General features: G+C 37.8%; 1 protein-coding gene and 1 long non-coding RNA gene across 3 annotated transcripts in view; both read right to left on the reverse strand.

The window, feature by feature from the left end:
* Positions 1 to 12115, reverse strand: part of opn7b (opsin 7, group member b) — a 51355-nt gene extending 39240 nt beyond the window's left edge. Inside the window, exons 1-2 of one of the 2 annotated variants that reach the window (XM_044212218.1) lie at positions 11798 to 12115; positions 3340 to 3408 (exon numbers count right to left, since the gene is read on the reverse strand). The gene's annotated coding sequence lies outside the window, so the exon portion shown is untranslated. The remainder of the gene's footprint in view (positions 1 to 3339; positions 3409 to 11797) is intronic. The other variant, XM_044212219.1, reaches the window with a different exon arrangement.
* Positions 12116 to 18384: 6269 nt separating this feature from the next.
* Positions 18385 to 21441, reverse strand: LOC122883223. The gene is made up of 3 exons (XR_006379582.1): positions 21378 to 21441; positions 20975 to 21102; positions 18385 to 19398 (listed from the first exon to the last, which is right to left on the reverse strand). It is a non-coding gene; the product is annotated as an uncharacterized LOC122883223 (long non-coding RNA).
* Positions 21442 to 23873: the final 2432 nt, after the last annotated feature.

Raw genomic sequence — 23873 nt, forward strand, 5'->3', positions numbered from 1 at the left:
TTCATTCTTTGTCTTTTAGTCTCTCTCCCTTTCCTCCCATCTTTTTTATGAAACAGTTTTTCCTCCTCCTCCAAATGTAAATGAGTACTAGCTATATTCAGAGAAAGAAAGCCACTTATTCCATTTAAGACTCACAGCCTACTCCACATAATAATGCTATACCCTATAAAGTAAGACTTTGTACTACAGTCTGGGGCTTATACAATTATGTTTCGTAACTTAAACTGTCTGTATTCTTATCTTCGCTGTCTCAATCTGTCTTTGTCACCCTGTAAGGTGGCACTTCACTCACCAGGCAATTTTCTGAAGGGCACTCCCTTGTCACTATTTTGCTTATTGCACTCCTAAGCCCCTCTGCGCCTCATCAGTGTTTCATTCATCATCTACATCTAATCAGCAGATGCTTCCTATATCTGCCCTTGCAACTTTCACCTCCACATTTAACTGTCTCTTTTTTTTAAATCAGTATTACAAACATTGTTGTCTTGCTTAAACATTTGATTACAATTTCATTATAATATTTACTTCTACTTTTAGGTGTCCTATGAAATTACTTATATTGCCCTGTATATTTTTTATGTATAATATGTATAATTTGTACACTGCAACAAATTGATGATAGCACTAGATAAAAAGTCAGGGGATCACCAAAGGCATTACAATTCATCCTAAGGGGGACATGAATGTCTGTACCACGTTTTATTGATATCCATCCAGCTTTTAAGCTCAGAACCATAAATGTCAACTTCATGGTGGCGCTTAAGAGGAAAAGCCAGGGGATCACTTAAGTCTGTAAGATTCATCCTCTGGGAACCATCAATGTCTGTATAAAAATTCGTGTCAATCAATATAATAGTTATTGAGATTTTGTGGACTGACAGACCGCCATCCAAAGAGCAATGCCGTTAGCATGGCTAAAAAATCAGTATGCCATTACTTTGTTACGACTTTTCCTATATGCTACCACTGTATACTTTACTGTTCCTGCCTCACTATATTTTCTACATGATTGTGACGTTTAAGAACAGAAATGAAAGAGGCCCAGGCCATCTGATATTTTGAGATTTCATAAACAAACGGCTTTTCAAGTAGCATAGCAGTACTGAGTTAACCATCTGGCCACAGGGACCTTCACAAATATTCACAATTGGGGTCAAATTGGGGTAAAGAGACTGCATAAACAACCACTGTGCCCCTTATAATATTGCGTTTATTTTAACATAGCTTTGCAACACATTTACTCTCTATTCCTTTCCTCTTTTGAAATTGGGAGCTGTGAACAAGAACAACAATAGGTTTTGCACTTCTCTGCGCTGGTTTTAGAGCTGGTTTCTATAAACAAATTTATAGGTTCCTGCAAGCTCCTATGGTAATGACATTTACTGTGTTTTCCTAAGCATTATAATTCATTTTTGTTGCCCTCAGAACTGACCTGTCAAGAATTTATCGTAAAACTTGGTTGATGATGTATGACCTCACCATACTGCAGGCACCAGTAGCACCCTACAGTATGTCATTTAGGTTTTTAACTACGATTCTTTCATCAAACATGAGCACCTTTTCCCCTTGGGGGGATGACATGCAGCTAAGGGCCCAGGCTGGAATTGTACACAGAGCCGCTGCGGTAAAGACTCAGCCTTGATACATGGTATGCATTCTACCCGGTGAGCTACCGGGGCGCACCTCTCCTGCACTTCTTCTATTATGTTTACAATTTCCTGCCAGAAATGCTCATCTTACCTTCCATCATTCATACCCATCTTCTCTTCCTCTTACCCCTCCATTTTCCTTTCTCAATTCAAAATGCAGTTGCTGAGCTGCAAGCGCTGAGCATCCTTTTTACTGCACCTTTTTATACAGTATCATCCTGAGACCTAACATAATGGCGATGGAGGGAGGCTGTGATGTCATCTTTTCAGAAGACAAAGAAAGTCATACAAGAGATGAGGAGAAGATACAGCAAGAGATGTGGCCTTTTCTGCTAACTTCAAATCAAAATCCACAGAGATGCTTAAATGAGGCATTTTGAAGTTAATGAGATTGGAGAGCTTGTGTGCATAATACATGTTGTGGGAGTTTGCAGTATGCAGTGTTTATTTAAATGTGTATAAAGGTATTCTTGATTGTGTATATTTGATCTTGCAAATGTGTTTGCACTAAAGGTAGTCCTCTGTAATGTTTGATGGAATGAGGGGAGGCTCATGAAGGAGAATGGATGGTGACTATACGCCTTTGTTGCCATGGATGCAACTTTGAATTAGAATTACTGTACTTTGATGATGGCAAAGCATCTGGTGTAATGCTGATGGGGGAACAGTTACACAATCATCACAGTGGCACAGGATTGCAGCAACCACACAGAGCAAATGAGAAAAGCAAGTGTTCAAGTAAGTGAAAAAAAAAAACAAATGCAAAAATTCACTGTAAACAATTCATAAAAATGCATTTATGGCCTTATTAGTTCATCTTTTTGGCCACTTGGTAGCAGCAGAACGAGCTGTAAGCACTTTGACATATTATCACCTTATAATTGATGTGCCAAACAATTTAGCAAACTGTTGCATATTTACACATGCAGTAGACACAGAGCAACATCAGGAATGGTTTGCATCTCATCACGGTCCCACTTAAATAACGCAGCTAACCAACGGAGGCTGGTAGCGAGTTGAGTAATTTTTGTGACTGCTCCTATCTCATACTCCAATGCTAATAGTTGCATGGGTGTTGAAACTTTACCCTTAGCCTATTTATCGACTTTGTTTTATCATTAAAATATAACAATAAGTGATGCTGTATGATTTATGTTATGGATGATGTATGATATGTGTTACAACAGTGTTTCCCAATCCTGGGCTGCAGACCGGTACCTGGTAACGGAACGCTACTGGGCCAAGAGGAAATCATACAGTTTGTCAAAAAAAGCTGAATAATAATTCTAATAATAATAATTACATATTATATAGAAATATAGGCTTTTTTTTGCGTTAACTACTATGTTGTGAGGGAGTGAATTTTTGATTGCTTGATTAATTGACTGATTAACTTTAATTAGGTATTGTACCAAACTACAGAAATAGAGAACAATTTAAAGAAAACTATAAAGTCAAATCAAGTTATTTTTTTGAAGTGTAAATAGCATTCCAAACACAAAACCTTTGATTCAAATTGCTTCATAGTGCAGAGAAAAAAGTGCGAAAGAAAGGAGAAAGCAAGAAGCCTAGAATAACAACACAAGGTTGCGATAATGCACACGCAAACAAGACTTGCTGTGATAATTGGTGATAATTTGTGCCAATTCCAACAGTATTTTGTCACATGTGCTAATTAATTTATACTCACTGCTGGCTGTGTGGTTTGATATTTGTATCAAACTCTACCGTAAGGGGTTTTGTGACTGACATGTCACACCTGTGGAGAGCAGAGGCACATTTATATTTTAATACAGAATCCCATTTACAGCTACATCACAAACACAATATTGTCATTCCATCATAGTTTGTTAAGCCTTAACATGGTATGTTCTGTGCTGAGGTAGAGAAACCATTATTTAAAGAGGAATGGAGGTAGACATTTGTTTAACAGTAAACTCAACCTTCTAAGTTGGTGGCCGTACCCTTGCCAATGGAATTTAGTGTTTAAATGCCTTTACACATTTATTAGTGTGGTGGTGTCTGTGTGTGTAAGAGCCTTTTCATACTGTTCTTACGGTCTAAACTGGGAGTGACAGCCCCATACATAATGCATGCAGTACATGAGGATAAGGATAGCTGACATTTAGTTGCTTGTCATTCAGGATACATCTACCCTGGGGGAATGACCATAATCACACAAGGGGTATTATACACACACATACATACTGTACAGAAGCCAAAGTGTATTTCTCTTCAGGGTACTGTAAATGGCAGATGTCCCTGTCAGTCAAAGGCTCCATTCAGCTTTGAGGCAAATCACCCAATCTCTCTGTAACATCATTAAACAATTGTTCAGCTTCCCATTCTCCAACATGTTACACAATTCACTGTACACTGTATGCACAGTATGGGTTCAAAGGGGTTTCGCAGTTTTATTACATGCTTTTAAAATGTTAATTTCACTGTCAAATATCTCATGTTTAATCCAGGCATTTTTACACAATATTTCATGGATACTGGTGCATAAATGGTTTAGGTAGTTTAGTGTATAGACTAAAATTAGGCAGAACATTGGGTAGAATATTATGTACAAGTTCATGTAGTCTACTGAAACACACACAGCATTGCATAGACACAGAGTCATGGAGAGAGCAGCTGCTCAGCCAGGGCTTACTCATAGGATCACAGCTTTATTTTTAAACTGACTGTTCAGTGAGAAGTGACCAAATGAGGGGAATGATGCAAACTTTTCACAACAAAGCATTTGAAAGGTTGCTCAAACATCGTCAGTTTACGTTTTTCAATCTTGTGGATTCTCTTCTATTTTTTCTTGTATATTCGTCCCAACCTTTGTCTTAATTAAATTACAGCACTCTCAATGTGTGTACATTTGGTTTGAGAGTTGTGAGAGAGGTGGTGAGGGGGTTGTGGGTAGAGTTTTGTTTGGGTACGAACTATGCTGGCAAAGATGTCGATTCTGTTTTAACCTGACCCAACCTGATTTAACCAACCAGGATATAATGAACCTGAGATTAATTAATCATGTCATACTTGTGTCATATATTGATGCAAATTTAAACATTCAGTCTAATTATAACCACAATTTTCACGCCATTGCATGTAGCAGTACACATGAATGTGTATGTCAATGTCGCTCCACACTTCAGCTTGATTAATATGTGTAACTATGACAATATGGCAAGCTGCTGAATGTCAATGCAGGGAAAGCAGAAGGTGTCAGATGTACAATCTTAACACAATGCATTTTTCATGTGCTCTGATTTAGAGAAAATAATAGACAAATGAAATGAAACTTGAAAATGAAACCAGATGAACTCTGAGGAATTAAGAAAAGTGTGGGCCCAGTCATGAGCTTTAGGCTGAGAGTCAAAAGCTCTAATTGGAGTATGAGAGGCAATGGGGGATTATGATAATTTACAATTACCATGATCGGAATAAGTTGGTACCCGTAGTTCTTAGTGAAACCTATCCCTGTGGTATCCTCACAATCCCCATTTGACATGTGAGAAATTGAAGAAACATGCAAATTACTGCTACGAGATGCTATGCTGGAATTAAAGGTCCAGTGTGTAACATTTGGGAGTAGCTATTGGCAGAAATGGAATACAATATTCATAAATATATTTTCATTAGTATATAATTGCCTGAAATTAAGAATCGTTGTGTTTTCATTACCTGAGAATAAGCCATTTTTATTTACAGAGGGAGCGGGTCCCCTTCCACGGAGGTCGCCATGTTGCACCGTCATGTTTCTACAGTAGCCCAGAATGGACAAACCAATCACTGGCTCTAGATTGGGCCTTTTGCGTTTTTTGCGAGTTTTGCAGCCACCGTAGTTTTTCCTATACGCTTGGAACGGTAGGATGATCCGAACGGTATTCAAATGGTTGCAAACTGCAATTTCAATCCTAGATGCTACGAAATCCTACATACTGGACCTTTAATGGAAACACTGAAACAGTACGTATGTTATAAGCAGTTCCTTCCACATAGCTAAGTCCCAAAGTTGCAGTTGAGAAACAAGCAAATTGTGTAATTAACATGATGTATTTTTTTGTCCTTCCATAGACCATTTAGTGTTGGCGACGGCTATGGTCACAGCTGTTAACAATGTGATCTCAGCTCTGTGTCAGCTGGCTGGAAATTAACCCCACACTGGCTACAACACAGAGTTTAGTGTGAGCAAAATATCACTGCAGTTGTGCCTGCAAACATTTTGACAAACAGTATAAAATCATTTCACAAATTGTAGATTTGCATTGATTTGCAGAAATAATCTTTTAAATAATAATAAATACTGTGCAAGAAAAAGAAAATCCTAAACATTGATGTGGTATTTCCATATAAAATCAATACGACAATAAGGAAATGTTGTTCTGTCAGTTGTCACAAAAGTCATTGTAATTTCCAATCCACCTCCCTAGTTTGTTACACTCACTGACTACAGCAAAAGGTTACAATAACAATTCATAGTACATTACTGGCAACATGATTCAATATGTGTAGCATTTTGTTATGGTCTTTCCTTTATTCATAGTTGTAGATTTGTAGATTCAGCAAAAAATTATCCACAAGCTCTGATATTGCTGCTGTACAGCTGGGTAAGGGAGCCAGTCTTAGGAAGGCCCCAAATCAGATGAGGTGAAAGATTGTTTAATCATGTTTAAGTAATGTATTTTCTGTCAGAACTTTTTTGACTACTGATTATTCAGAATCCAATTTTTTTTTAGCTGTATGCAAACCTATAGAAAGGACAGAAAATGTGATTTTCGCATATAAACTCCAACATGAATTCATGAAATTGCATTACACACTACACAAAAGGACTACAGGTTATCTACAGAAAACACCTAGGTCTAATAAAAATTGGCTTGTGCGAACTGTATACACAGAATGGCGAACATCACATAAACAGGACAGGAGAGAACACAAAGCATAAACATCTTATACAAGCTCCTGAAGTCACAGAGTGAGATAATAAATTACAAAGGGCATGACACTGTGCAGGAAAAAAATATCTGACCCTTCTTCAAAAGACAGAAGATTGATGGTTGAACAAGAACGCCGATCTTCAGTGGTTGCTTTGTGTCCTCATATCCTTAAACTACCCCTTCACAACAGCAAAATACAAAGGATAGAGTATGGATAGTGGTATGTGCAAGGCATACCTGGAGACTGGGAATGATGAGGACTGTAAATAATACGTCATCTCCACATGGAGGACCAATTGGTTTTCACACATACTCCTTTGTCAAACACAGATACTTTGTGGTCGTTCAGTTAGGGTGCTCAAAGGTTCTTTGGTGTAGGCTTTTTTTTTTTTAAATGTATAGAACTCTACTCTCAAGTGTAGCTTTATATGTTCAAAGAAACAACCAAGGATGAAAGTGTACACATTATTCTTCAGCTGTAAAGAATGCATTGTGCACTTCATATGTCCCCCCTGAGGCCTGTCCCCGTGACTCCTGTTGATTTATAACAGGAAAAAGATTTTAGGTATCAACCTACCCTGGAGCACTATCTCTAAGAGATGAGCAGAGGAAATCATAATGACTTCCCTGTTTAAATGTGAGAGCACTTATTGTCTACCATTCACTGACAAAGTTCTTGTGCTCTTTACACGGTCCAAAATCAAAATCCAACTAAAAAACCTCTTTGTGGGAAAGTATTTGGTTTACACTTGCTCTGACTCTCATAACACCTGAAGCAATCTGTAACTTTATTTAGTAAAGATATTGTTGTATGTTTTATTAAGAAATTTATGTGATCTGCTATCTACTTAGCTCGACTCTATATATGCATCTACACATGTACAGCTTCATCAATCCTAACTTGTGAAGTCACAAATCACAGAAAATAATCTCATGAAGAGTACAAAGTGAGCCAGTAATACTAGATCTTTAGAGGGCAAAACACGCCTGTGGGAGCAACATAAACGGGATTGCTGCAGCATCCAACCCATCGGGAAATGCCATGTTCTCTTGACCCCTGACATCTGCACAATAAACCCCCTTTTCTCTTTTAACCTATCAATTTCCACTGCGATCCAAACCTTCCTCTGATCAACAAAACCTAATCACAACCACACAATTCAGGTCTTTATGGTAATAGGACTATGTTTACTGCATGCAACTCTGAGACCCTTTGGAGTTCATAATGCACAAAAAAAGAAAAACTTACATAGAAAAACTATATAATCCATTATCTAAAGTACACTCAGTTGCCAGTTTATTAGGTACACCTAGCTAAAATAATTCAGTCTAATACAACAGTCCTGTAATAAATATTGCAGAGAGGTGTTTCTGTTATTTAGCCTACCCTCACTGATATAAATGGAGTGGACAAAATAATAGAAACACCTGTCAGTATAACGCAATACAGCTCAACAGCACCAAAAACTGCAGCCTCCAAAATTATTATAATGTTGAATCAAAACCTCTCTAAAACTAAAAACTGAACATTATAACCTTCATGAAGGTAGGATTTATTTCAGGAGTGTTGAATTAGACTGCATTAGTTTTACCTAGGTGTACCTAATAAACTGGCAAATGAGTGAATATAACGATATATTCTATATTACACTCTGTAATGACTGTATTTGAGTGATTTTATCAGTATGATTATTTTGTTTGATTTGATTATGTTGATTAAGTCATTTATACATCATCATTAGCTATAATAATTTGATAATGTTTGGAATAATTTTATGAATGAATTAATTCACTTTACATTATAAAGGCTATGAAAGTGTTAAAGCGAGAGTGTAATCATTTGATGTTGTGATCATGATATTGTATTGTATTCATGATAAATATTCATTGACAAATGAGTGACAGCAGTTACTAATTTTTGACCAGAGCAAGACCACACACAGCCAGTGGACTGTGGTCTTATAAAACACCACCTTCCTAACTCAAAGCTACATGGAAATTCTCCTGTTCTCATCTGCTCCATAAACCTGATTAATTGTGCACACAGCCTTTCACACCCACTGGCACATCTCTGCAAACGCCTTCCTTCCCACATTGATATGGACACTGCTGCTTACAACAACACCTCCGTACTGTCACACAGTGGGACTACCTGGGTTATATCACCTCCACATCTAAAGTCAAATGACACATAAAGTAGAGGTATGCATTTATACACCAAACATACAGCACACATGGATGCGTTACGTACTTGCATAACACTGTATGAAATGATCATTTTCATTATCGATTTATCGTTAAGACTATAAAATGTCAGAAAATAGAGAAAACAGCAATAACATTTCACCGGAGCCAAAGTGATGTCTTCATATTCGAGCTGCAACTAATGATTACTTTCATTGTATATTAATCTAACAATTATGTTCTCAATTAACTGATTAATAATTAGGTATATTTAATATCAGAAAATAGTGAAAAATACCCATCACAGTTTCCCAGAGCTAAAGATTACGCTTCCAAATGTCTTGTTTTGTCCAACAAACAGTCCATAATCCAAAGATAGATATAAAACAGAGAAAAGCAACAAATTTGAGAAGCCATAATCAACAAATATATGGCATTTTTGCTTGTAAAATGACTTAAACGGTTATCAGAATAGTTGCTGATTAATTTTCTGTTGATTGACTATAATCGATTAATCAATTTATCCTTTCAGCTCAAAATCCTACAGTCCAAAATCTAAAGATATTCAATTTACAGTGATTTAAAACGGAGAAAAACAGACAATCCTCACATTTAAGAAGCTGGAACCAGCTAATGGTTGGCATTTTTACTTTATAATGAACAGAGTAAAAAAAAAATTGGTGACTAACTTTCTGGCCATCAACTAATTGATTCATTGACAAACAGTTTCTGCACTAAAAATATGCATGTGTTTAACTCAGTGATTGGGTGTCCTGGGCTAGAGATTGCCTGTTCAGCTCTCTATTTTCCCATGTTTCTTGTTGTTTTTTTACTGCAAAGGTAGAATCCAGAAAAAAGAAACACACACAATAAAAAAAACACACACAAAGCATTTACAGTACATTATGTGAGTAGAAAATATAAGGCACTTTTTTTCATGTGAATGTACGCACAGGCACATGCTTGAGAATGTGTGCGTGTCTGCTGAAGGTGCCATATGGCTCGGTATCAATGCAGGAGAAAACATCTTGTGTTCTCTTCCAGTCATCCCACTGTACTAAAAAGCCAGTGTAAAACAGGCCGACCATTCTTCAGGAGTCATAAGGCACTGTTTGTCTTCATCAATGATACCCCTATGTGAGAAGTGCAAAAGAGAGTTGTCCAAACATTGTTCGACAAGAATGTAGGATTCAGGGTCCTTAACGGACATCTCAGTCTCTACTCGGTACGTCTACTCAGGTACCACTCCATCCTACTGTGCAGTGTATCGGCTCCTTGAAATGTTCAGCTCTTTACAGATTTTGTCTCTAAAAAGAAACCAGTCCTCAGCAAAAAAAAAAACAAAACGTATGTGCAGTGCCATAGGTAGATGAAAAATCTTACTGGCCTCTCTTTTGTAAAGATGAATCACCCCTTGGTCAAACAACTAGCCCGAAACCCAGTCTTGCACATCCCCATTCATACCGCAAAGACCCAGCTTTTTGGTCTTTGTGATCGAGGAAATTATCCAGGTTTTTTTGGAACAGACTTTTTTTTTTAGGAGCCATGATTAACTCAGCATCATTAATAGTTATACAATGTTTTGGAGTTAAAATTCCAGAAGAGATACCTGTATTTTCCATGACGGCGATGGTTGCAACGCAAATCGATGTGGGTTGCTTAGTTATTATTTCAACTGGCAGGGTCAGTCTAGAATATCAGCAGCACAGGATGTTTGGAGGTCTAGTCCTCAACCTAACAAGGGGACATATATCCTTTCCAAATGATCACATGGCCTTTGTTTTTGTATAAAAGCATGAGCACTAAGTACCTTGTATAAAGATTTATTCCTTTAAACAAGGTTCTTAGAGAGAACAAAAAGCCTCAAAGGTAATCAGATTTGATTCAATGATTTGTGCACTAAAAGCCATGCTTTTGTGGTATACAACAGATTAAGTTAGCAGCATGACAACTAAGTCGAATTAATTTGATAAATTAAATCTATTCAGTACAGGTAGTAATTCAGTTAGTTAATCAAGGTGCATTTCTAAAATTAAATAATTATCCTTAGAAGAACTGATAAATCACTCTGTGTCATTTTGAACATCATGTAAATGCCCATGAAGCAGCTCTGTGCTTTTGTGAAGTGTCCATGGTTAAGTATGCAATGTAAGTTCATAATAACTAACATGTAAAAGCAGATCCAATCAGAAGACACATACAGTATAATAAGTCTGAACGTGAGGCAGAGAGACGCAACAACAGAGAGTGTTTCAGAATTATGGTTCACATTCTAAAGGGAAACATGTATATTTAGGAAAGCCACCGGGGGGGAGAAGTTGATTATCCCTATTTGTGAGAGTCTCAAATACAAGCGCACTCATTGCACCTTTCCCCCTCCTCTCACACTTGACACTTAGTACTACATGTAGTTTTAAACATACACTTATTGTACAATGTATGTCAGTCAAATGTAATTAGTTTAGTGTACAATGACGTGAAGACTGTCATGTCATGGCTAACGCAATCCACATGACAAATCCCAAGTAACTTTCACTCATTTTAACTGTGCTGTACAACACACGTGCTAAATAATAGTCTTAGTTACAGACTAATAATAACTCATCATCAAAATTGAAGCCATATGACAACAATGTCAACTGCCTTTTACTGATGTAGCACTGTGAGGCAAAGACAGTATGTGTAATAGCGTTATGTGAAATAATTACATGGACACAAGAGCCGGGAAACGATGGCACAGGGGTCATCACTTGATATAGGCAATTCCATTTGAACGTCTTTACACACAAAGCAGGGCACACCAGACACAATAAAACCACAAAAAACAGTGAAACTACAGCCAGGTCCAAAAGCAACACGATCTACTGTGCTGTACATTCAGTTTCAAGCATGTTTTTTGAAATTTACCAAGCATGCTTTTATAATAAAACTCTCATTGAGGTTAGAGTATCTTCTCAGAGAAAAAAGATAAGCATAAAATATAAGTCCCACTACAACACATTCAGTCAATAAAACACTTTGTCTGCTTACCTTAATGAGAGGGTATGCCAGAGATGGCTGGGGATCATGGGTGTTGAGTCAAATCCAGAGCGAAGCTGGTCAAATCTTCACCCATGTGTGGCAGCACCATAACCACAGCAGTTGAACATTGACTTGTGCGTAGCCACTTGGAAACTCTGGTGCACTCAGGCGCTCCCTCACACAGTCTCTGAGCGAGAGAATCCCCTCGCAGTCGGCAGCAGCCCGACAGCTGTGCTAAAGGAGATCCAAGAGGCGATAAATGTAGACAGACTTGCTGATGGTCTCTGCTCTCTCCTTCTCTCTCTCTATCAGCATGCAGCTCCCACTCTCTCCCCCAGTCCCTTCTCTGTTGCTCTGTCACATGCATTCTTCACACTGCACCCCCTTCTATCACGCACATGCACACACACACCTCTTTCAGTCTCAGCCTTCCAGATTTTTTTTTCTTCACACAGCATGCTCACATTATAGTTCGCTACATGCAAAATGTCTTTCAAAGACATCTTTCAATTGCCTGTTTAACAGATTAGTGTCTGTTAGTATTTTCACATTTTTATCTCAAGCCCTTGACATAAACTTGTGCGTTCTCTTGACAGTAGAGACAGTTCTCTTGATGTTGCTATATAATGCCCAGTGAACCCCTAATATTAATTTTAAATGTTGGACTATATACAGTGTACAGGAGGAAAATAAGAGGCATTGAAGAGGGAAAGAACAAGACAGAGCGATAACAGTGAAGAAGCAAAGGGATAATGTCATGATACAAAATGGATATCTGGATGTGGAGAGTTCTGCAGGGTGGGGTTGAGACTGGGGCATGAGTTTGACTTTGAAGTGCAAATGAAAACAAAATGTCATGCTTAATCTTTGCTAGCGAGCACGTTTTTTTTTGCCACCAGCAAAGACACACTGGTGTGTGAACCCTGTGCTATTCAGTTCGAATGCAATTTCACAATGCACTGGAGGATCTACTGGGAGCATTATTCATAAAGAAAACAGAAACAAAAGGCTTCACATCAGTCTTCATTCTTTGGTTGCACACAAAGGAAATGGATGCAATTCATATATGCTCTGTAAAGAAACTGGTAGTATTATTGTATCCATTCATGAATGCATTTGAATGTAGAAACATGCCTTCATTCAGTTCAGAGCTGTGTAAGTGAAATAAATGAGAGGAAGATAGAAAACAATGGGATTGGGGGCAAAGCAGCAGCCAATCAGCATTCACATAATCCTGTTTGCTCTTGATCACATTTTGATAGCTTCAATATCAATACATGAAAAGCAATATTTGTATATGTAGCGTAATCGTGCTACTGTGAGTTCCTCTTGGTCCTGAGACACCACGCTGAGACCAGGGTTTCAGGGTATATGTATTTCCTTCTTTCTTTCTTTTCTGTCCACACGCTCTTTCTCTGCATCTGTCCACTCTCCGACCGCCTCTCCTCACCTCCACAGTATAGATACTAGGCACTACAGGGGTAGTTTTTATATTTGAACACTACTTACCGGTAAAGTCTAAGTTATCATGTTGTGACCAATAACGTACAACGGATGGCCAGATTCGAATCATTAAACATTGGGTATCCAAGTCCGAAACTTATATTTACCCAAATGTTGATTAAATATCTGACACATTGAAATAACAGTTGTATTCTATTATTTTGGCACACTGTATTTTTTACCAATCCAAATACTGAAAGTCATGGTTCAAAACTATAAGGTTGATAAACTTAAATTACTGATATGATATGAATGAAAGTTTAACTGGAGAATGTGACTCCTGAAACTGACCAAGAGAGAAGGCGCCTCACTCAGTTGCAGTAGTTGGAACTACAGAAACACTCACGATTGTACAGTGGTGGGTACAGAGTGAAGGGTCTTCCCTCACAAAAGATCTGTGATTATTTAGTCAATAAGCGAAAACAATACAGAAGGTGACGTGACATGAGTGTTGACATTAGCATTAAAGTTACTAATTTGCATGTTTTTATGTGTTTGCTTTGAGGTTTTCAGTGATGTTAGGTTGATGGTATCACAAAAATTGTTGTGATATTTAGCCTGACATGTTTGGCATCTTTGGAAACCTTGGGATCTTGACTAGAATGTAAAATAAAGTTAGGTGGGTTTGAACAAAGCCTGGCTGAATTTGATTCCGCATGAGGAACCATTATACATTTATATTATATTAGACATTTATATTAATGCAAAAGATGAACACTGCCAAATTATTAGAAGTACCTTAGCTTGTTTAGCTATATGGTGATATCAGGGCTGTGGTGGCTCTGTTGTATTTTTGTAAGTGAGCAATGATGTAGGCTAACATAAGCATTTATTGCCATCCTCAACCTTGAACTTTAAACATAAAACCCAAAGGTGCAAGTCTGTCAGTCTGTGACTGTCTGTCTCCATAATATCTCTTTACATGACTTTTTTCGTCTTCTTTTACAGCTCCAATTCCCAGTTGTGTCCCTATGAGTCCCAGGACTGTGGTAAGTCTGTTTTATTACTTACCATGCACTATGTCTATGTTGAACAATGCTTTATCTAATAATCTAGTCAAATATTTTGACTTTAGACATGGGAAAATCAGTTAAGCTTCAGGAGCGTTAAGATAGAGGTGGTGAGGACTCGGGAGGTGTATCACTGGCTGTGCAGAGGTACCTCAGTCAAGGCCTTCCCCAGCTCACCTCCAGACAGACAGGCCCTTTGGAGCCTTCCACATCTATTACACCGTAACAGGCTGACTTGATGATGAGGCACTGAGCTGTAGTTCATGTTCTGATACTGCATACAGTAAGGCAACGAAGAGACCACCAACCTGCTCTAAAAGATTGAGAACCACCGGTTTAGAACAGGCTGATTATAGGTGCTTGGAATTGCAATCTTTTTTGAGGCTTGTCTGAAGAGGAAAAATTCACTCCACCTTCCTGATAAGTGGAATGTAAGAACAATATCATGCACGTATCCATACAGACATAGCAAACTCACAGTTATAATAAATAGATTCATTAGATTCTTATAATTGTATTAGCACTACGTAGTATTAATTGTTGGTGTCTTTGTTGTTTTAAAAACATTGTTAGGGCTAGCAATCTTTCTTAGAATACCTACTATGAGCCATCCTCCCTGGGGTTATTCCTAGAACCTGAAGGTCATGAGGCCTGTCTACATAAAGGACATGGAGGTCGATGTCAACACAGGTTTGTCAGTTTACATTGGAAAAATCTTGATATATTTAATTTTCTTTACAGTTTAAGGAATCGTATTAAATGTGGAGCAATTCATTTCTATAAGGAATTCATCAAATTTGTGAGGCATTTTTGAAAATTATTTTCTGTGACTGTTTGCTGACACACTCCAGTAATTTTGTCTATTTTGAGATGGTAGTCTCTATAGTAGTCTTTGGTTATGTTGTTATTTTATTTCCCTTTTTTATTTGGCAGGACAGCTCTGCATCGTCATTGTCAAAATATGTTTGTGAACCAGAAGCCTGCACTCTGCTAAGGTATGGACTGTGGAAAGCAGCAGGCAACAAGCCCTAGACAGCCTTTTACATCCCTCTGCTAGAGCTTTTTCTTTGTCTGTCACTGGAGTGTCAGGTTTCTGTTTAGGGTTTTTGCAACAACCTGCGCTGGAGAAACAACCTCACACTTGCAGTGGTAAGTCAGTTTGCAGGGGTCAGTTTGAAGTCCTGTCTGTGAAGCAAAAATTTCAGTTACTTTTCTGGAAGACTGACTTGAGTCCATATGGTTGTGAAAATTTACTGCATATGATTACACACCTTCTTCCTTGATTTTACTACATCATTAATTATCATAACTAAAAGTAAACCTTTATGGAAACATCTAGAATTATACAGTTGCATGCAAAATGATTGCTGATCTTTTTTTAAATAAAAATAACAACTTCTTAGTGAACCATGTCAAGTATCACCTTGGCCTTTACTGTACGTGCAATGTGCAATGCGAGCATGATGATAGAGAAACAAGCTTATCTGTCTGTATCAGTTCCGCCCCCACATGCTCTATATGAATGTGTGTGTGTGCACTCAGCTGAGAGGTTGCAGCCTGCCGAGAAGAGAGTTGTCTCCAGTGTTTGACAAATATTAGCAAAATAATTGGTGGCAGCGACTTGACGATTGCACAGTAAGCATTGAAAGTCCACTGAGAGCACTGCATTTTCCATATATGCCACACAGACATTTATGGGCTTAATGAATGAACAAATTATCTTTATTTACATTACATTTTTACAGCAGAGCCATTTAAGACGCATTGCAGCTCCCACCAAAACAGGGAATGTTGTCATATTAACAGGCATATGAGGTCATATGAGGAATAGGCTATGACTCAGCCTCACTGTAATTTTACAGTTTAATATGTCTTAGAATATTAAACAATACACTAACCATCATTGTGGCATGTCTTGATGAAACTTACAGTGAGGGTGTCAATAAATAAATAAAACATATGAAATAAGGTCTAATTATAATAGTTCTGATCAGTCAGGAATAGGCGTGGTTTTAAATATTAATAGCTATTTACAGACTGTGTGGGCTGAAATGCACAAGAGCCTAATTCTCCTTTTACAATAGTACACTACATGTTTACAATCAGGTAGGCAAACTCATTCAATTATGCAATAATTAAGATCAGTGTAAATGACAAAGTAGTGGCATGAAAATGTTCCAGAGGCCACCAAATTTGGGCTTTTACAGTATAATCTTTCTACAGACCCCCCTAGCTTGCTATTCCATATGGTTGTGGAAAGCCCTATATGTGGGAAATCTAAATATATGAATGTTTTCAATGACTGCTGCTTATACCGTAGGTTAACACACTCTACCGAGCCCTGGTGGGAGAATCCATATCCCAGTTTAGGCATCACCATTTCTGACAAAGAAGTTTGGTAGATGTTTGCACACAGTTAGATGATGGGACCATGTCCAAAGGTTGGTTCTTGTTTAGGAATACCTGCTATCACAGCCTAACGGCTCCAAACCTCACAAGGTTAGTCATAGTTTCAGAATACTGAGAAAACGGAGACCATCAAATGTTAGTTAACTCATAGACAAAGTTCCCCCATAATTATCTAAATTTTTCTTAAATCTTTAGGAGTATAGTACCTTAAAGGCTGGCAATGTGCTGTGGTCAAAGTGTTTGGAGTCTCTTGACTTTTGGCCGAGTTTTCCAGAATGATAATTCCCCTATTTGAATATATTTCCCCTATTCATAAAATGCTTAGAATAGCAAGACCCAAACATAAGTCATACATTTTCAATCACCAAATATAAACAACATGGAATATGTATGGGGGATTACAAAATATTAATAAATGTCACCATTTTCACACCATATCACCATTCTATATTCATGACTAATATTAACAAAAAATGAAATGTTTTGATCATTTTGAGTGCCTTTTATTGAGTATTTTAGAATAGAATGAAAATTGGATTTGATGCTGGAGATTGTCTGGATAATTATTGTTCACTTTTCCTCAGTATAAAGTGTTTCATCATTCACATTTTGTGTTGTGCCTATCCCTGTATGTTATTGGTGAGCTTCTCCAAAGATGTGAGGATAAGACGGCTGCGTAGTTGGCTGTGACATTGCCTGTGTTGTTGCCTGACATTTGCATGTGAGTACATTTTTAAACTCCTGTGTAAAACTGAATTATTGTTTTGATAAAAGACATGGACACATTAACTCAAAATGATGCCATAGTGTGTTCAATCAGAAATCAGGGGAGGGCATACCACACAACATCTCCTGTGTGGGTAAAGAAGTAACAAGAAATGTAACACTTTAGAGCTGTCTTTATCTGTTCGCCAGACACTGTCTCTAGATGGAAAAGGAGCTACATCGTCAAACTGATTCAATTCTACAAACTCAAGTAAGAATTCAATGTGTTTATGTAAAACTATATGGTAATTACACCCATCTTTAAGTGCCCTACTGATGTGCTTCAACATGGAAACCTAGGTGTGATTACATAGCTATTAGCCAGACAATAACTTAATAATAATAATAATAATTATGTTGTTTATAAATAAAGAGTTGCTATAATGCTGCAGTAATTTAATATGGTGCGATTAATAATCAATTACCACCAAAGCCTCCCTTATAACTTATGCAATGTTTGTCTGGTGTACCACAGCAATGCTTTCAGTTTTGTAACTACTGAATTCGTATGCTGTACTTTCTGTAATATATAGCTCTGGGACTTGTGAGTCGTATATGGAGGATGAAACAAAGTAAGTAAGCCTTATCTGTCTGTTATCACTCAATAACCAGCTGCCAACCACTTACTAATCACCTGGCAACTACCTACCAATCATTTTAGAAACCACCTGGTAACATGACATAGCACTCATCCAACATCTCAAACAGCTGGAAAGAAAGCTATATCATGCCACTGTGCTGTTTCACCAACATGTACCAGACTGTTCCTGCAATGCGTGGTTACATCACCCAAGACAACCCCTGCCTGTCTCAGGCCCTCCTCATGTCAAGCATACAGACACTGATATACAATGATGAGGATGACAATGATAGCAACTATGACTGTAAGCACTCATGACAGGGCTGGTTTGCTGCTTCCTGATTTTTAATGATTTAAGCAAGCTTGTATTTTTTGTTATTTATCATAAAAAATTTCTCCTTAATTCAGTGCTAACCAAAAGCTATAAAACTCAGACAGTTTAGGTTCTGTATGTGTTTTCATTGTTACTGGTCAGGATCTAATTGATGCTCTGTGTTGCTGATCAGTCTAACTACAACAAGGTCCATATTTGTTTTTTTTTAGCTCTGAACTGTCCTGTCAATCTAAACAAAAAAATTGGTTTGAACTTGCCCTTTTTGAAAAATAAACACAAGTTGTTGTCTTGTGGGTGAAAATTAATTTATACATATTTTACCCATATTTGACAGCGCCCCCAATTATAGACTATATTTACATGATAGCTGATTTAGGCAAAAAAGGAACACTTATGAGCATAACAAATAACTGGTCTTCCTGCATTGCTGGAGAAAAAAAAATCACAGCAGTATCAATGAAGGAATATAATTCACAGGAATGTTAGACATATTTGAAGTACTGAATGGTTTGACGAGCATGAAAAAGATGTAAACTGTTTCCAAGGGCCATCACGTTCAACTAAACACTTCTAGGATATTCTGGAGCGGTGCCTTAGAACATGTGTTCCACTATAATCATGAAAACTCCAACTGAGGAATAGTGTCACATCCCTTACAAAGTGTTAAAGACAGAATCTATAACAAAATGCACTAAAGCTGTTCTGGATGTTTGCAATGGCCCAGCACTATACAAGGACTCACATGTAGGCCTGTGTTATTTTTTTAGTTACCTGGTTTTTCCCACTTTGCATAGAGCCAAATGGCATGCAGACACAAACTGCGACTGTTAATATCACACTTGTCTCAAATGAAATCCACTTGGAGTCTTTCAAAATGCCTTCTGATTGTGCCCTTCCATAAAAGGAAGGTTTCTTGAGGGAAAAGCCATTGGGCAGTCCAGCAACCTTTATGGTCATGCTTTGATTCACCAGGGACTAAAGGGGAGCCTTCCAGGACCTCCAGCATCCTCTGAAAGACACGGAGACACACATGCATGCACACGTTACACAATTTTACACAGTTTTCTGACAGATTTCTGACTTTCCCTTCCTGTTGATAGCCAGTGTAAAGTAATTTGATAATAATGCCACTGATTCATGGAGGTATATTAGGTTATCAACATATAAGGCTAAGTCATTTCTTTACATTGGTCTAAAATGTGTTAGAAAATATGCTTACTAAATATTTGATCCTACACTTTTTTAAACAGTACATTTACTTGATATTTGGTACTGGGTGTAGCTGCTGAGGAGCTGTCAGCAAATGTAACAATAGACAACTATTCATTTCATAAAAGCCCATTTGTGTGGATTTTCATATAACCAAGATCACCTTTGAAATGCAGTGCAAAGTTGTTCACTGTGTGTGTTGAGTCAAGAAGTCAGTGGCTTCTTTGCTGCTCATTTCATACACCTCTAAGCTGGGCTTTTGGTGGTCAAATGGCAAAATGGCCGTTTCCACACCCAAAGCCTCAAGCTTGGACACCTTCACAATATTTAGGTAAACAAGAAGATCTACATTTAAAAATCCAACATACACTGAAGAAACAACTCATAACAGGGCTAGGCAAACTCTGTGAAAACAGTGGTGTCACAAGTGAAAATATTGTGAGAAATAAATGCTGCCGACTGCCGACTATTCATTAGCTGTGTTTACGTGGAGGCTAATATTCCACTAATAATTGGACTACTACTAATGCATCAATTGACCACCTTGATCTGAATAGACTAGCCCAACCAGTAGGAATTTAGTTTGAGAGGTGTGGTATAAGCCTTTGACAATCTCTTCAATGTGAGAATATTTGATGCCGATAGCTTGTAAACATTTTTTACAGACTACATGTGGTCTTACTGAGCATATTCTTTCATGTAGGGTAGATGTTGTTGCAATTAAGCACCTCATAGGCTTGCCTTCTTGTGTTTAATAATTGCTCATTACATACATTCGGATTAAATGCTTTGAGTATGCAAATCATTGGATGACTTAATTTAGTATACCCTATGTTAAAAATAATCATCTGGATTATTTATTTGGGATGAATTCATTTGAAATGATTGAAGAATCTAAATATAAACACTTTACGTCACAATGTTCTGCTAACATCACAAATGCTGTCAATCATCCTTACATTTAATACTTTAATGATACCACTAATGCAGCTTCTTTCCAAATCTCTAACTTTAGCTGCTTCTGATGCTTTTTACTTTTTGAGGCCCCATCTGCCTGCCCTTGTGCTCTCAGTGCTGCTGCCCATTCAGCATTCTGCACTCGTTTTAAGTACATTCATACAGAGACAATCTGTCCAACACACCGGTTCGCACTTGGGTTGTGAAACCCATTTCTCTGTAACAATTCTGTAAAAACAACATACTGTGTAAAGTAAATGACCTGATTCTTTTCAACAGACACAGCAGTGTGAAGAACTTTCCAAATACTATTCTGAAAATCTGTTTCATGACCCTTGCCTAATGTAAACAGGGCCACTATGTACAACAACAACAGTATAGTATAACAATTTAAAAAAAACTATTAAATATTGTCTCACCTTTGTTTCTCAGAATGTCCCTACAAAAACGATTGTATGGCGACAGCTCTTGTGTGTGAAGTTTAGGCTTTGAGAGTCGAGGTATTTAGAAAAGCTTTCAAGGACCTTTTGTAGTTTCCAATCCAGTTCTGAAAGAGAGAAAACAAAAAAAATGAAATGGTATTACACCAATTAAACAGAATTTTAACAAAAAAACATTCCACGTTTGTAATTTGTACCAGCAGTACAGCAAAATGATGTATTTATTTGACATGTTGTTGTTGTTAGTGCAGTACTAAAGTAAATCTTAAATCTATGGCAGCTGAGTGGCATCACACTGCAAGGTTTTAAATGACATTGTTAGCTATTTCGGTGTGTATGTTGTCATGAGCTATCTATAATAAGTCTATAATGTACAGTATACCTATGCCCAGGACTTGTTGTCTCAGCAGGGGTACATTCAATCCCAAAGCCAAAGGCTCTGTCTGCCTTCTAGTTATCATACACAACTACCATCATCATCATCATCATCATCATCATCATCATCATCATCATCTCATTCCTGAATGTATCACATTCCTCATTCTCTGTCTCTCTCTCTCTTTCCCGCATGTTCTTTCTCTCTTTCTCCTATTCTTGAGTTAGTGAAAGCAAACCTTTTCACATTTGGGTTTCTGTGTGTTTTATTTCATGAAAGCCAAGAAAAAAAATGAAAGGACTCACAGGAATAGAGGGAGTGAGAATTGTTTTGTGGTGGGAAAAGAGAGGAGGAGAGTCACATGACAGTACACGCTGGACTGTAACTTATCAATCATCCCGGAATACAGTGGGACACATGCAGGTGCACTTCCTATGATGTTGTCATGTGGAGGTTATTGAATAACCCATGTGACTTCAAATGGTTCTCACACTGTATAGATGTGAGAACACAAGGTATTAATGCATATCTGCACATTCTGATAGATCAAAGCTTGTTTAAATTATCGTCAAACGTGGCAAATTTTTAAAATGGTCATGTATATATATATAATGTATGATTTAAGTAACTTGGTGCAGATCTTTAGTGTGGTGTGAAAAAGTGTATAATTTCATTTTATGCAGTTACCACTCACTCAGTGACAAGCAGTTTCGTTTGAGCAATGGTAAACAAGAGGAATGGCTCCATGCAGCAACCCTGCACGCAATCTCCTCTGCTGGTGTGTGCACAGTCTCCTGTTGGTTGTGTTTTGGCATGCACTGGATGTGCATGTTTATGGAGTCCGCCGCAAGAAGGCTTAAGAGTCTACAGCCAGTAGGAGATTTGAGGGGCGATGCCATCCTCCTTGTTAGCAAAATGACCAAAATCCATCCCCCTTGTTAACCTGCTGAAAAGATGCTCTGTGCTTTGTCTCGTAGTGACGCTTTATTGCCACTTTTAATAATCGCCACGGTCTCGGAACATATGAGACATACTGGTTTTGAACTGCCTGTGGGAAGATTGAACATAAGAAAGAATCTGTCCATTCTTGATTAAAAGCTCTGTTTCAGCTGTCTACTTTTCTCTTTTTAGAGCACGCCATGTGAAATTTTTTTTCTGACTTGTCTCGTCTCTACTCTCCCTGTGTGTGTACCGCACTTACTGACTCGACTAACTCACTGGCCACTAAACCAGTGCGGTAAAGGCTAGAAAAGCTGCACATAGAAAAAAAATGGAAATAGAAACGCTCCATCAAAATTGAATAATTCTCAACAATTTATTGATATTCTCTACAGCAGACGGGGGAAAAGTGTGGCAGCAGCATGACAGAGGCCGGGTCAGAAATGAACAGAGCTTGGACCAAAATTGCCCTTGCTTGCTCAAAAACTTTTTTTTTTTTTTTTTGTTCTCACTTGTTGTTTTTTCAAATAAAACAAATATTTGTGCCGCAAATTGAGTGTTTATTTGACAATATAACGTAATAATTATACATTATTTCAGAGTTTAGTAAATGCCCCTAAAAATCAGTTCAAGGAGCAACAAACACCCTCTGAAAAAAAAGGCACAAGGGCCATGCTAGTGGCTCTGTGAGGCTGTACAGCGGTGCTTTGAGCTAAATCCTAGCATCCATCAGCATGCTAACATGCTCACAATGACAGTGCTAACATGCAGATGTTTAGCAGTCAAATCCCACGGAAGCAGCTTGTCTGCTCAGCTGACTGTAACAAAATGATTAATGACTAATTGCGTTTTACAACTTGACAAAGAGATAACAGTGACCTTGGGCTGCAGTAAACAAGGAGTACAGTAAAGGAAAAGGCCTCTGGTATGAACAAACAAATACACTCAACAACTAATTCATGCAAGTATATACATGAACCTGCAACAGAAACATTATAGAGAAGGTCTCTTTGTCCTATTATTGTCCTTCTCCTACATATATATATATGTGTGTGTGTGTGTGTGTGTACATCGACGTCTATATATATCGACTAAATGCATGTCTTGCTTGGCAGGACACTATACTGTACAATATGTGCTCTGATAGACAATCCCATGAATTGCATGCTGTCTCTTTACACATAAATTCCATCATCCATGCAAGCCCCAGGGCCATATTGAGTTTAAAGTTACTGTTATTATGTGTCAAGGGATGACCCATATGGTGACTGAAGACTGGAGAGGTGTGAGCATTAAAGGGACAGTTCACCCCAAAATAATACATATTTTTCCTCTTACCTGTAGTGCTATTTATCCATCTAGATTGTTTTGGTGTGAGTTGCCAAGTTTTGGAGATATCGGCCGTAGAGATGTTCGCATTTCTGTAACATAATGGGTCTATATGGCACTTGGCTTGCTCAAAGCGCCAAAAAAAAAAAAAAAAAAAAAAAAACATTTGAAAAACTCAACAATGTCTCTTTCCAGAAATCATGACCAGGTTACTCAAGATAATCCACGGATTTG

The sequence above is a fragment of the Siniperca chuatsi genome, linkage group LG10 (genome assembly GCF_020085105.1).
Source record: "Siniperca chuatsi isolate FFG_IHB_CAS linkage group LG10, ASM2008510v1, whole genome shotgun sequence".
NCBI lineage: Eukaryota > Metazoa > Chordata > Actinopteri > Centrarchiformes > Sinipercidae > Siniperca > Siniperca chuatsi.